Genomic DNA, 15040 nt, shown 5'->3' with positions numbered 1-15040 from the left:
TAGAAAGGCCATTAACAGTATGAAATTCTATAGAATATATTGTTACTTTGCTTGAATAGTATCACATGTTACAAAAACTAAATTGTTGATTTTGTTAAGAATAGGGCGTATTTCAAAGATAGTATTATATAGTATGATTAAGTCTTTAGACTGTCTTACACACTTTCCTAAAGCAATTGCTTAAGAGTTGTTACTACAGTAAAAAAGTTTTTTTTTCAGATGCGGCACTATTCTAGCAAAGCCAGAGGTATATCTACCGTTTTTCGGAATATTAAACGAATAAAGTTGATATTATTTTTAATTGTAAGCTCCCATAGTCCATGATTGGGAATTAAAACTATTTAAATGCAAATAATAATACAGAATAAGTTTTCATTTTTTTTTCGAGTTCTTTCTCAACACATATTGTGATATAAGTTTAGTTTATAATATTTATACGTTGTAGTGCTAATATGGACCCCTAATTTTTTTCACAAAACCAAAAACGAAAAAATAAATAATTTTCTACGTTTAATACATTAATTAACTTTTGACGTCTTAATTCTACTAAGCTAAATATTTCAGGTGGAAATTTCACGAAATAAGCATAATTTCGTTTGTTACTGAATATCATTAAATCATTACGATTAAATGTCCGGTTCATTAGATTAATGAAGATAATTGGATTCAGTAGGTTGTGGATAATTGATGGTCGTGTAGTTAAATTGTTTCTAGCTCTTAGAGCCCAAATAATTCCTCCTCTCAACTCATTTAAGTAGAATTACCAGCCTGAGCTTTGTGGTGCTTCTACCTTTACTGGGTTTCAATTCTAAGCCTGACTAAAGATAACATTTTTCAACATCGTTTCACCGTGTTTTGCAATTTTAATATGAATATATTGCTATGTACTGTCTCGGGACTTAGTCGGAATACCAGGATAATCGCTGAAGGCAATTATCCAAAAATGAGTTAATTAATTTATATTGAGTCCTGCAAAACTATTATTATAATTGGATTCTTTTGCTGAGGGTTATTTTGAGTTTAACAGTTACCAATTACATACCTTTATATCTATAGAGTATTGTTACCATTAATTATATAGTATAATAAGGGGTGGTATTGTGTAATACGAGTATAATAGTAAATAAACTACATAAAGAAAATGAGTATTTTTTTACAATTTATTGATGAATGATGTTATTAAAATGATTGAAATGATCCAGATAAATGCTTGCCATAAAATATGACTAATACATCATTACTAATTGCCTAATATGTACTTATAGCTGCTTATTTGATTGATTCATGCCGTGGAATGTAGTAACGTAAGTGTCGTCTTGTTCATAAGAAATGGCGTCCAGGGCCCTGTTTCATAATGAAAGCTAATAGTATTAGTTAAAAATACAAGTATAGAAACAACGTGGTAATTACACTAATACTTATATTTTTTTTATTATAGGGAGGACTATTAGTGATATTACAGGAATTAAAAAGTACTAAAGTACAAGTTACTATTGTACAAGTCAGTGTAATTGTATTAAGTCAAAGCGACAAGACTAATAGTATCAGTTTGTACTTTATTATGAAACAGGGCCCAGGTCTCATAGCGCTTCTTACGACATCGTCTGGTCAAAATGCATCTTGCCCTCACTTCTGTCTTCTTACTTCTGTACCACTACTCTGTGTTCCGTATTCTCTTTACCTCTGCCCCAATTTGATCCAAAAATGGGCGTGGCCTTTTTGGAATCCTATTTCTTATTGGGTATAAGTTACTACGCCCCCAACCCCAGCCCACTACCCCACTGTTCCTCCACCCCGTATGCCAGAGATGGCAAGGTAGGGGCATAAAAAAAAAAAAATAAAAAGTTACAACGCCCCCTAGGTGAGCGTCTCTCCTAGATCCTGAGAGGAGGTGGGAACCCACTGCTAATTACAGGGTATATCCATCTTTACCTGTTAATGGCTTCTGTCCCTTCGGTATGTGTGAAACGAGTGAAAAGCTCTGATACACAAGACCAGTGGGGTACACAAATTTTTTAGATGAATTTCAGAATGAAAACGAAAATGAAAATGTCCTGAGGATCACCACCACAGTTTTATGTTTTCAATTTTTCACAGCCAAAGTTGTGTTTTCCAGTGTGCGCTTTCCCAACATTTATTTATACGCACTTCTAAGCTGAAGGGCACTGAGTAATCGCTCTATTTAGTCGATCAAGAGCGTTTGGTGAGTATAAATGCTGGCTAGAATGTAAATAGCAAATGATGCAGATCGAGCCTATTTGGTGAAATGAGTATTCAAAATAATTTTATTCTTTTAGACCAAGAATTTCTGGATGTGTGGAGCAGTTTCAATTTCTGTAATAACTTTTAAAAAAGCGAATGAGCAAAACACATCTTTAGAGAAAACTGTCTTTCGTCACGGCTCTATCATATTCTGTGAATTCGAACGAAGGACTATGACGGTCTAAACCATTGGGTTGATAAAATAGTTCTGTTATGTATCCAATTATAGCATAAGAATATGCATTGTAAGTTTTTATGTTTGTCCTATTTCTAGGTATGTAGCGAATTTTCGATCCCACAGTTCAACCGATTTCTAGTTTGATAACTGACTACTGCCCTATAATATATATGGTCATAGGATAGCTGCTTCCTTGGTCATTTAATTTTTTTGTTTAGCTTTTCGGAGGCTTTTACATTTTCGATAAATTATTGTAAGAATGACTTATACCGTCAATAAATCAATGAACTGTATTGATTCCTTATAAAATAAAGGTACGTGTTATTTATATATTCATTAATATTTTTTGCAGATAATAATAAGAACTAGTAAGTCCAGAGGTTCAATTCTGACACTTACTAAAATTCATTTCCTAAATATATCTCTTCATAAAACACACTCAAAATTTAAATCAATAGGATCATATCTAAAAAATCCACTCCTATGTCTCAGCCTACCTGTGCTATGAATCAATGGAATGATTTTTATTTCACATAAGTGCAATTTTGTAATTTCAGTTAACTTTAATTGCTGTAAGTCACGGAAAATAAGTTAGATTATACAAACGATAATTTTAATTTTATTTTTGTTGATGGGTGTTTTTAATGTTACTTTTAGCCGAGCATACAATGTAGCGACGTCCAAATTATACGTTTTTAGTAGGAAGAAAGTCCAGGTAGCGGTCAATAAAGATATCAAACTAGTAAAAGAGAATTATTGTTAACCAACGTTTCGCCCCACTTAGCAGGGCTGTAAGAATTAAGTTCTGCTACCAACTGAAATATATGTGTTATTCTTTGAAAGTTCTGGGACAAGTTGGTTATTTGCGACAAAAAAAAAAAACCTTTCATGTCTTCTAGGGGTATCTAAAGCAATCAACAACAAAGCAATCCTGAGAAAGTTTGGATTAACGTGTATAATTTTATGGTACGAAAGACGTAAGTACAATAATCGTGATGATTATACCGTTTTGAAATAATATTTTGATTAAAAATACTGTTCAAATATATAAGAAACACTTGTAAAATTTTTAGGAATGATTTTTTTTCAGATAATTTAAAATTTTCATACTTTTTAACAGTATAATAAAAAGTTCAAATTAAAAAAAAAAATGTGAGCTTTATCTATTTCGTAGCAACTCCTTCAATCAGGTATTTTTTTCTAAAAAGTAATCACTAAATTGATGAATGGACTTTCAATAAATGCAAAATTCTTTTGTCTTCAGGACGTTTTTAGTTAAAGTCTTTGAGGTATAAACAGATGAAATTATATATTACTTTTATATATAATTATAGCTTGAAGGTAATAAAATACGAGAAATTTGTAAAGGAGTGAATCTGGACGCTGTGACGACGGGATAATAAAACAGGGACAAAAAACGCCGCGAGAATAAAAACTCTTTGAGCCCATTTTTAACCCGCAATGTAAAAAGAGTTTTTGTGGTAGTGTTTCATTGGAAAGAAAAATATTTAAATTACTTTGCTTAACAAATGTTTTTATCTAGATTGAAACTAGTTACCATGGTCCTAGAGACATCTGCAGTATCCAACAAAAAGTAAACATCAGAATAAAATTATTGGATACCAATATCTTCATAATTTAAAAATCAAGACCATAATACCAATTAGAAGGCAATTTCTAAAGATCAATTTGTAATTACAGGACATCTTTATGTTTTTTTGTTTTTTTTTGTATAGAGTACAAACTATTTTTTTCTATTGGAAGATTATTGATTGACCGTGTGTATAGATGAATGGAATATGGTCCGGGTGCGGTCAAAAAAACTCAAATAGTAGATAATTATACTATTTTATTGAGCCAACGTTTCGCCCCACGTTACTTTCTTTAACATTTCTTCTTTTCTTCTCTTATCTACCTGTTACTATTACCCTTTTCATTTACTATTTACAACCTTTAATTTTTCTTATTATATCTTACTTTTTTACATTTTATACCCCTGTTATTTTACACTTATATTTTTTCTTTTTCTTCCTTTTTGTAACTATAGTGTTTGTATCTTTTTTAGCCCTGACGAAGCTCTGAAACGTGGGGCGAAACGTTGGCTCAATAAAATAGTATAATTATCTATAAATCAAAATTATACACCGAAAACTTTAAAATAAAGTAATGTAAATAACGATTTAATTTTTAAGGTGAACGAACCATTATAAAAGATTCAGTTTATTTCAAAATTACAAATTTTTCATATCACATAGGTGTTAGAAATTAGCATTTTAATTTATCTAAATGAGATACTTCTTAATATTATCATAATTATAACTTCCAAACATAATTATAACCGTTAGAATTAAAAATAATTCATTATTTATAAAACATTATGTATGTGTGTGTGTATATATATATTACAGAGTTACAGCCTTAGTTAGGTGTTATTTCAACATCAGGTAGACTATCTAGATCAGGTAGACTAGTAGATCAAAATCGAGTAGATCAGCTGATCGAAGGTGTACATATAGGGGTAAGGAACACAATGAAAGTCAGCCTTTGAGTATCAAGCGAGTTGGTCATTACTATCTCTCTTTTCTCTTTTTCAGTCTTTGAACTCACAAACGTTTAACTTATGTATATATGAATATTCTAATGTGTCGTTGTATTTTAAATGTTTATAGCGAACTGTAAGAGTTTAGAATCCCACTAGAGCTTAAAAAACTTACAATTAAAGTTATAATTTATGATAATGATCTTAATTTTTTATAATTATTATATATATTTTCATAAGTATACTTATATTATTTTATTTTTATTATCATCTATCATTGATTATATGATTATTTCTTACTCCCTAATATCATATTTACATCTTATTTCAATATAAATAACTGTTTAATTTTTATGGTGAACGAACCGTTATAAAAGATTCAACGTTTCCAAAATAATGGAGTAAGTATTCAGGGAGTGGACTGGTGAGGACAGTGAAGAGTCTATATTTCCAGGTTATCGCATAAGGATGATTTACTCGAGGGCCGGAGGGAAAAATGGACCTTCCTTAACGGGGACGAGTGCTTTTTCACGCCGCCCTAGTCAAAAAGCTCTGGACGATAACGGATATGTTGATTTACACAAGAAAAGATCTATTTATTATTTTGGGTCATAATTAGTTAAAAACAATTATTACAAGTTATTACGAAAAACTGTTAAAATGTCATTTTTATTATGTAAGCAGGTTCAAACCTAAATATAAAATATGTTTTCCGAACTTCTATTAACCTTCAGACACAGTCTCAATAAAGTAGATATCTGACCCTTCAATATATAAGGAGAAATTAAAGAAGAAAGATAAATTTATTTCTTCACAAACCATTTAGATCTTTTTACTTACTCACAATAAATGAAAAAAAAAAGTTAGATCCTCAAAATCGAAAATATTATGGCATTAAACGTTGCAGTCAGGAGGAAGGTGGTATAACCTACCTCAAAGGGAGAGAGTGAACTTGATCTCAGGTTAATGTTGAAGTTAATATGAATCTCCACATAAAAAACTAAAACTGAAATAGAAGGCAGCCGATGATTGACTGTGCGCCATTCACGCCCCTTGAGTTTATCATAAGACCCGCCTTTTTGGCTTCACTTTTCCTAGAAGTTTACCATCTTCATTATATTCCTTTCACCAAGGTTTTATACATCTAAAACTGAATTTTGTTCCATGCCTGCGTATCGGTCTATAGTTACACTGTTATGAGCAAAAATCAATCGAACTTTAATCCAATTTAGCACAACATGAAAGATATCAATAAGTATATCAACTATTATGTTATTCATTTATTTTTACCTTTCTTATTTGATTTTCTGTTTTACGAAAACATTAGATATGGAGATGGCTAGTCATGTATGGAATATAGTTACAATTGAATAAATTGCGTAGACTATGTTGAATGGATCGAATACTTCTTTTATTAATCTTGTTTAATTTAATATCTTTACTACCGATATCCTTGAGAACGTGTTTTACATAATTTAAAAGTTAGCTATTATTATCGATAATCGCATAGATAGGGGGAAACAATGTGGGGTGAACATTAAATTTATAATAAGAATATATTTAATATGATTAGATCATTTAAATTTTCTGTTCATAAATTTTGTTCACCACCTAGTAAATATTTTAGACCTTAAATAAATTATTTTTTTAAAAAATAGGCATTAAAAAAAATTAAATGTAGTTGATCAGGAGTCCGTCACCATCGCAACATCATTATGCCCACCTAACATCGTATTAGCACGCAGTACAAGAGCGCTCCATAAGCATAGAAATTCAAATAATTTTAAAAATTATTTTCCGATATACTTATAACAGAATTTTCAGTCCTTACCTTAATACTTTACTTTGATTCTTACTAATTCACCAATTAAATTGATAAAGTAACGAATTAGGTTTTTTTTTTTCGTTTCACCTACAACTCCTTAACGGTACATCCTAGCGAAAAATTATAGTATATCGAACTAAATAAATTCTCTGTAAAATGAATACCTGCACATGTGTCGTAAATAAAAAAAAAACAACTATTTTATTTTTTTTAATTTTCTAATTTTTGTTTTTATTTATTTATTGATATTTACAACTGTATAAAAAATACAACAAGTAAATTTGATCATAATGACATAATTATATGATGCAGGGTGTAGAGAAACTACCCAGTAGTAGAACTCTAAAAACAGTTTACAATATAAGGTCACGAGGCTATCTTCTTTTCAGGCATCTCGGAGGATTGCCAGGAATAGAAGAGGAAGCAAGGTTAGAAACTAGTGGGTTTGGGTAGTTAGGGAGTTTATTATGGAAGGAATAATATCGGGTTTGGGCTAGATCGGTTACATAAGGAACATTTAGGTCTTTATGGATGGTTTTATTAGTAACAAAATAAGGAGCATTGAGGATTTTACGAAGGATTTTGGACTCTAAGGATTGGATTCGAGAGGAATTAGATGGTTTAGTTGAGCCCCATAGCTCAATTCCGTATGTCCAGACGTGCCTTATTATTGTCATGTAGATCAATATTTTGTAATGAGTTGAATGTTTAGACCGTTTGTCTAGTAAGTGTTGTTATAGCCGGAATCTGCATACAGCTTTCTGTCTTTTCAGTCTTGTGTGAGGATTCCAGGTTAGTCGTTTGTCAAGGTGTAGTCCTAGATAACGAATCTGTTCTATAGGGGTAAGAGCCACATTATTAAAGTATACTGTAGGGCAGTCGGCAGGTTTACGACGAAGAGTAAATGTGATTTGATGGGATTTATTTTTATCCTCCGATTTCGACACCATTCTTCGAGGATTGTGATATGGGACTGGAGAGTTTGGGATGCAATCAAAGGGTTATTACTAACTGTGAGCACACATGTGTTATCAGGATACGTGGCAAGTATAGTGTTAGGAGTTGTTGGGATGTCAGCTGTATAGACGGTGTAGAGTATGGGACCGAGAATACTACCTTGAGGAACACCAGCGAATTGAAAATAGAGGGATGAATAGGAACCATTCTGGTTTACTAGGAATAATTTATTAGTAAGAATGGAACGGATGATGAGAAAATATGTAGGAGGTAGGAATTTACGGAGTTTGTAAAGCAGTCCCGGGTGCCAGACTCGATCAAAAGCCTGCTCTATATCGAAAAAGACTCCTGCGCAGTACATTCCGCGCTCCAAAGAAGACGAGACAACGTCCACCACACGATGACATTGCTGGATAGTGGAGTGGGATGTTCGGAATCTAAACTGGTGATCTGGGATTATATAATTGGAATCTAGGATGGGGTATAGGCGTTTCAAAATAAGTTTTTCGAGGATTTTTCCCATGATCGGTAATAGAGAGATGGGACGGTATCTAAAAATTAAAGTTCTATATGCGAGTCTACAATCAAAAGATTAGTAGATTAGAGTACATAAATGTTTATATGTGTTTTATATTATGATTAATTTCATATGATTACCCTGAATCGGCATTACTCTACAGCAAATGAGTTGTGAAAAATGATTATTGTATCTCGAGGTTTTCAGGCAAAGTTATACAGACTAAAGTCGAGCATTTAGAAGCATAAAAAAAGTTCTACTTATTTTGGTGATAAATGTTATTTTATGTAAATTCGTAAATATAATTTTTTTCTAGCAGAAAAATTAACCCCATTTAACAGGAAGAGGATTAAAAACAAAAATAAGTGCTATTTAACTAAACAAATATGTTTAATTATAATAATTTAAAATCCGTCATTTGAAGATACAAATAAAAAAACTAGTTTTAAATTTTCATTTTTAGTATTTCCATTAGTTAGTTTAGACGATAATGGAGAGGGACGCTAAAAATATTTTAATTTTATGATCTGCTTATCAAAAGAATAATTTTAATTAACTTCACTATATAGGAGGGGTATATTTATAAATTTCGGGTAGCAATTATAAAGCTAAGTTGCTTTAAGCCTGCGGTTGTTAACTGGCTAGGGACGTTAAACACTGTGCCAAATGTCCCGGGTTTAAATCCCTGCTGGGAGCTCTAAAATTTATACTGTGTTTAGAACTGTCCTTGGATTACCGTCTAGGGTACTTTTGTTCCAAGTCTACCTTCTCCTTGAGTTCTAAGGCCCAAATAAAGTAACTAGCAGTAATTATTCTTTCTTTCTCTACAATCCTTTTATCTAGCAAAAATCAAATATAAGATACAGCAAGAGATTTAAATTATCCAATTCAATTTAAAAATTAAACTTAGCATACGGTATAGTTATATAATAAAAATTTACTTATTTTGACTGATAATATTTAAGTTTTATAGGAAAGTATTGAAATATGTTGAATGATTGAAAGACTTGATTTTTTTATGACGTAAAGAGTTACTGATGTAACAAAATAATTTATCTGTCAAAACGTCTGTCCTTGACTCATTCAAAATTATTTATAACGGTACAAAAAAAAATTAACAAATAAGAAAATATATGGATAGAGACTTGTTTTATTTTGGTTCGAAATAAATAACTTTTCCTCAACCGTTTATCAAAAGCTTATTTTTTGTCTGAAGATAAATTCAGCACATGTATACAAACTACTAAAGAGCTCCATCTGAAAAATTTTAAAACTTTTAACCGACGAATCGATTTTTCTTTTTAGTTCCTTTCTTACCTAATCACACCAATGGTGTATTCTGTGTCTTTATTTAAAATTTTTATTTTCTAGTATAATGTAAGTTAATAGTTACTGTAAAAAAGTTTACATGTGCGTCTGTTATATTCTTTTTAAAAGGGTCTCTTCAATTGTCTAATCAGATAATGAAGGTATTCGGTTAACCGTTTTTCTCAATTTGAGTTAGACATCCATATTTGCTGGTTAAGGCAAGCTTTAACTATTCTTAGCACAGGTTGATTTATGATATAGATGCATTTTCCTATGGATCTGATGTGTAAACGGAAGATGAAGCTTGATGAACATTGGTGGATGCAAAACATATTTTGTGAACTAAAACCGTTTTAAAAATCTGTTTTTTGTTTTCTCTCTACATTTTCACATATTTTTTTCCCTGAACTGTTGAGAAATTAAATTTTAATCAATAAATAAAATATTTATTAAATAAATATTCCACATTAATAACAAAGCATGTAAAAATAATAACGCTTTCAAGAAGTAAGTTTTGTGATTTGTTTAAAACTGCTATTATAGCACCTGAAAAATAAGCTCGTTAAAGCAGGACATATCGCATTATAAGCATGGTTCAGGTAATTTACTTATGACGAGTCTATCTTGTCTGGAGTCCCTCTCACCTGGTTTGCTTTTAATAATTAGGGTATGTAATGGTTTTTTCTGTTTTTTTTTTGTTGAGGGAAATAATGATGGAGATTTTGGAAAATATATCATAAGGGTAAATCTATAAATAGTAACTACGAAATTTTTTGTCATATAGTGTTCTCAACTCCTACTGCGTTCTGTCGCTAAGTAGGATTATCGTTAATACGAAGGGTTGAGTTTCTATAGAGTAAAATATAAGAAATAAAGGCTGTATAAGAAAAATAAAATTTGTTCATGTACTCAACTTACCTTTCTGTTAGAATAAATAAGCTATTCACAGGTTATAGAAAAATTTGTAGATTATGCCTAGAGAGTATGCTGATTAAAAATACTTTAATGATGAATAAGTCTCTCTCTTATCACAGGAACGATAACTAAAAGACAAGAAGTGAGAAAAAAATTTGTTGCATAATTTCACAGTAATTTAAATACATATATTTGTCTATTTATTTATATAGTTATGTGTTCGTTAGTCAATATATTCCTCTCTCGAGCTCGGCTTATATGATTTGTGAGCTATGAAGTAAGTATTTTGTTAATGTTCCACATAAAACATTAAAAAGAAAGTTATAAAATAAATATTTAAAAACCAAAAATACGCAGAATGTTCTATTCGAATTCAGCTCACGCCTCATTGTACCAGAACCAATTATTCTTTCTGAGAACCAACCAAGTTAGCACGTCTAGCTCTCGTAAAGAAAAAAATAGAAAACGCTGGAAAACTAGAAAAATAAATAATCTCTTTCTTTACAACATTATTATATACATCCTATGTATTTTGCAAAACAATATTTTCATAATGTTATATAATTCATTAAATTACTCAATAATATGTAATAGTGGTGAGTAAACGGTTGTGATCCTTAAAATTTTCAACCAAACTTAACAGTATGTTAGGATTTTTTTTCATATTTATCTTCAAATGAACTTAGGTATTTTTATTTTCATCACAAAACTTTCACTAGAGGGCAAAAATTACAAAAAATAATTTTTTATTTGTGTTTTGCTATAAAAATTTTAGACAGATTCTGGTTATGATCAACTTTATAATAACGTGCAATATAACAGTTTAACAAAATACAATAAATTGGTGTATGTATGATGCTTATATGCGATAGGGAAAGATCGAACGCGCATGGCTGTTTTCAATTTACCTGTAAATATTCCTGCATTTCTTCCTTATTTTTTTATTACTGCCAACAATTTGAATTGTTAATTATTTTAAATAGATACAATTAAAGGCACTTTAGAGGGAACATGTATGAAAATTTGACTTGTAAGCTTTGATTAACTATTTCAATAAGAATAAAACCTAACTAATTTTAAAGACTACTTGATCGTGTATTGTTGTACCGTGTTTTATCAAAATCTATAAATTGAGCCTATAAGTGATATAGCCTGTCAATGTAATCGAAATAGTTATTGTAAAGTCCCAATACCCATCTTAAATATGAAATTTCAATTTCATAATATTTTTCGTTTTTGATCGTGGCTGCTCACAACAAACATAATTTCGTGTGTCTTGATTACTTGGAGTCAGTGGACCACAAAAGGTATATTTCTGTCGAAAACTCGAATTCGAAAATTTATACGTTCCAAATATTTCCCCTTACTATATATTCCATAATAGTTATGTGAAAGTAAAAAAGAGAGGCAGAAAGAAATGATGTATTAGAGTTTAAAATTTTTCTCAGTTCGACAAATTATGCATATCAAATGAAATTGTATGCTTGACGATAAGCAATGAAATGCTGTGTTTAATGAAATATAAATGAAAACTAGAACAGTTGAATTATTAATCATTTATCAAGATAATCAATATTTGTATTGTTTGCAAGATTTGGAATATGAAAATTAGGTGTTATTCATCCTAGTAGTATGAATTACAAATATCAATGTTTTTACCAAATACATAGAAAGTTAGGTAGCAAAAAAAAGGAATAGATCCAAAATAGTGTAACAGATAAAGACAGTATTCAACAGATTGCAGTGATTTGTATAATAAATATTGCATATAGTAGCTTAGACGTTTACAAGCACACCATGAGGAATGCCGGATATGTTGCTGAGAATTTCATTTAATGATAATGAAGAGGACAAGGCTAATGGAGACATAGCGTGCGATCAGGGGAGCTGTATATTGCCACGGCACTAATCAAATGACTGTCTCGTCTTGGTTAGTTGTCTTCTTTATCACCGGGTCGGTCCATCACCGTCCACTTCTCCGCCTTCGGATGCCTCATTTCTTAATTCTACTTGGTCATAATAGCAGTTCTATTTTATAACATTACGATGCCATATTTTTTCTTTAGACCGATTATAGAGAATGGCTAACTCCTGTATAACGTTAAACCATAAATTTAACTTCAAAAATTCCACAATAATAGACATGATACAAAGCACTAAAAGCAGAAGGTTTCTGAAAGCAATTCACATAACTAAACATATTAAAGACACGATAAACTATAAAACAGGAAGATATTAAATACACATTTATATACACCGATGTAAAAAATAGATTAGCCTTATAAATATAAAAAATCAGGGAAAATATGTGAGAATAAAATTATCATAAAAAAAGTAAAAAAATCATAATTTTTAACTGCTACAAATTAATCTGCTACAAACTTGGGTAATAAGTAATCGTGATAAACCATACAAAAAGTTTTAAAAAATTAACAAAATAAGTGAAAAAAATCTCTATATTTAAATAAACAGAAAGATAAATAAAATGAAAATAACCAAACTATGTACATAAAGAAGTAAAGATAAAATAAAATAAGTAAAATTTTAAATTCATGAAATAAAAGCACTAACCTCATTTTTTTTTATTGGGCGGGTTTCATGATACTAAAGATAAATGTAAAATATTAAAGATTAAGTAAGATTTTTTTGGGTAAAATAATTGAGTATTAAGAGTGAAACTCCTCAAAACGTTTCAGAAAATGACCTCCAGTGTGTAAACTATTATATTTTCCTGAGTTTTGTTAAATTTGACTATTACTATGAGAGTTTTAGAACTTTTTTTAAAAAGTTTAAAAAAAATAATATGAAGATACATTAATAAATAAGTTTAAGAAAAAAATACGTAGACAATCCTTTAAGTAATTCTAAATAGAATTAACCAGAAGTATCACATTTACATGGCAGCACGTTAAATAATGTAGACATCTCTCTGAGTTAAAATGTAAAACTTCAAACATGCGATCGTGACCGGTGATAAGAATCGAATCAATTTATTTTTTTTCAATATCCATGTAATATTTTTATATAAACTGAGCATAATATCTCTTTGTGTCCTTAAACAATGATTACTGGCTTATTATTTGGTATTAATCACTGTTGCATAAGCTCACGAGTAACTAAAGATTGACCAATTGTTAAACGTTTATAAAATAATCATATAACTTCTTCACGTTTTATTTTTTATGATGACCTTATGTATGTTTGGAAAATGGTTCCTTAAATAGCTAACTGGCAGTTTCACCCATTAGTAATGTAGTATTAGTAAATTATTTTAGAATTTCGTAAACCTAATTAAGTGCAATTCTTATTGCCATTCTGTAAAGCAATTCAACCTTCATCAGAAATGAGCATACCCATCGAAAAGAAAGGTGATTGGTAATCTACATAGAATGAAAGCTCTAGAAGTAAACTAAAAATAATGAAAAAGGACAACATGTCCTGGAGTAAGTCTATCGTAACTTTACAGAAGTATTGACTAGACTGAGAAGTGAATACGCGAGACTCACTCATCCTTACCTCATATCAAAACACACACCTCCGAAATGCCAGTATTATAATACAAATTTTACAGTTAGCAATATTTTTCATGGGTGGCCATATTTCACTTCACACCTCAATAGTTATGGGTCAACTACGGATTTATCAAAAACCCTTATAGACGGCGAGGAAACAATAGAACTAGTATTATAATTTTTTAAATCACAAAATTTTATAACTTCAATCAGAAAAATAAATTTAAAAAAATACAAAAAAAAAAAAACATAAAGGAAAGAAACTAATGGTATCGATCACCAGCGACGTTTTACTACAGTAAACAAAAACAAATGAATAAAATTCTAAATTTGGTTCACTTTTTTTTTATATGTTGAGTTGTGGTGTATTATGAAAAATTCTTAATATTGTAGAACCTAGACCATTACTCCTATTAATAATATAGGATTTAAATTTTTTTAAAAATATCATGCCACTAAATAAGCACACTTTTTAGTTCAAATATACTGTATAAGAATCATCCGAAAAATGTCTTGTTTGAGAGGGGAAACTGTCTATTAGTTATTAATCATTTTAATGATTGGAGAAGTTTATCGGGGGGTGCGGTCAGCAAATAACAACATAAATAAACAGTACCATATTTATTTATTTTATGCCGACGTTTCGACCTGAGTTTCAAGTCTTCATCAGGGCTATAGAACAAAAGAGATAACAACATTTAGAGAAACATACAATTGAAAAGGAATAGTATACAAACAGATTTAGAATTATACAAAATATTGAATTAAATCATAAATGATAAAAAATCGATAACTGATAACTGAATAGTAAAAATAATTTAATTGTTTGATAATCGTGGAATTGGATGGTAGTAGATTGAAAACAGTGACAGATGAAATATAATATCATGTAGGTAAGAAGATATGTATAATATAAGATATGCAAGTAGTGTCTAAAAAACTGAAAAAATAAATAAATAAATTGAATCTACAAATAAGTTTCTAGCCTTTGTCTAGTAGCTCTCTCTAATGGACTTTTCAAAAAACT

This window comes from Halyomorpha halys, unplaced genomic scaffold (assembly GCF_000696795.3).
Source record: "Halyomorpha halys isolate HHAL.00 unplaced genomic scaffold, Hhal_1.1 Scaffold2020.1, whole genome shotgun sequence".
Lineage (NCBI taxonomy): Eukaryota > Metazoa > Arthropoda > Insecta > Hemiptera > Pentatomidae > Halyomorpha > Halyomorpha halys.
This window is presented reverse-complemented; position numbering follows the sequence as displayed.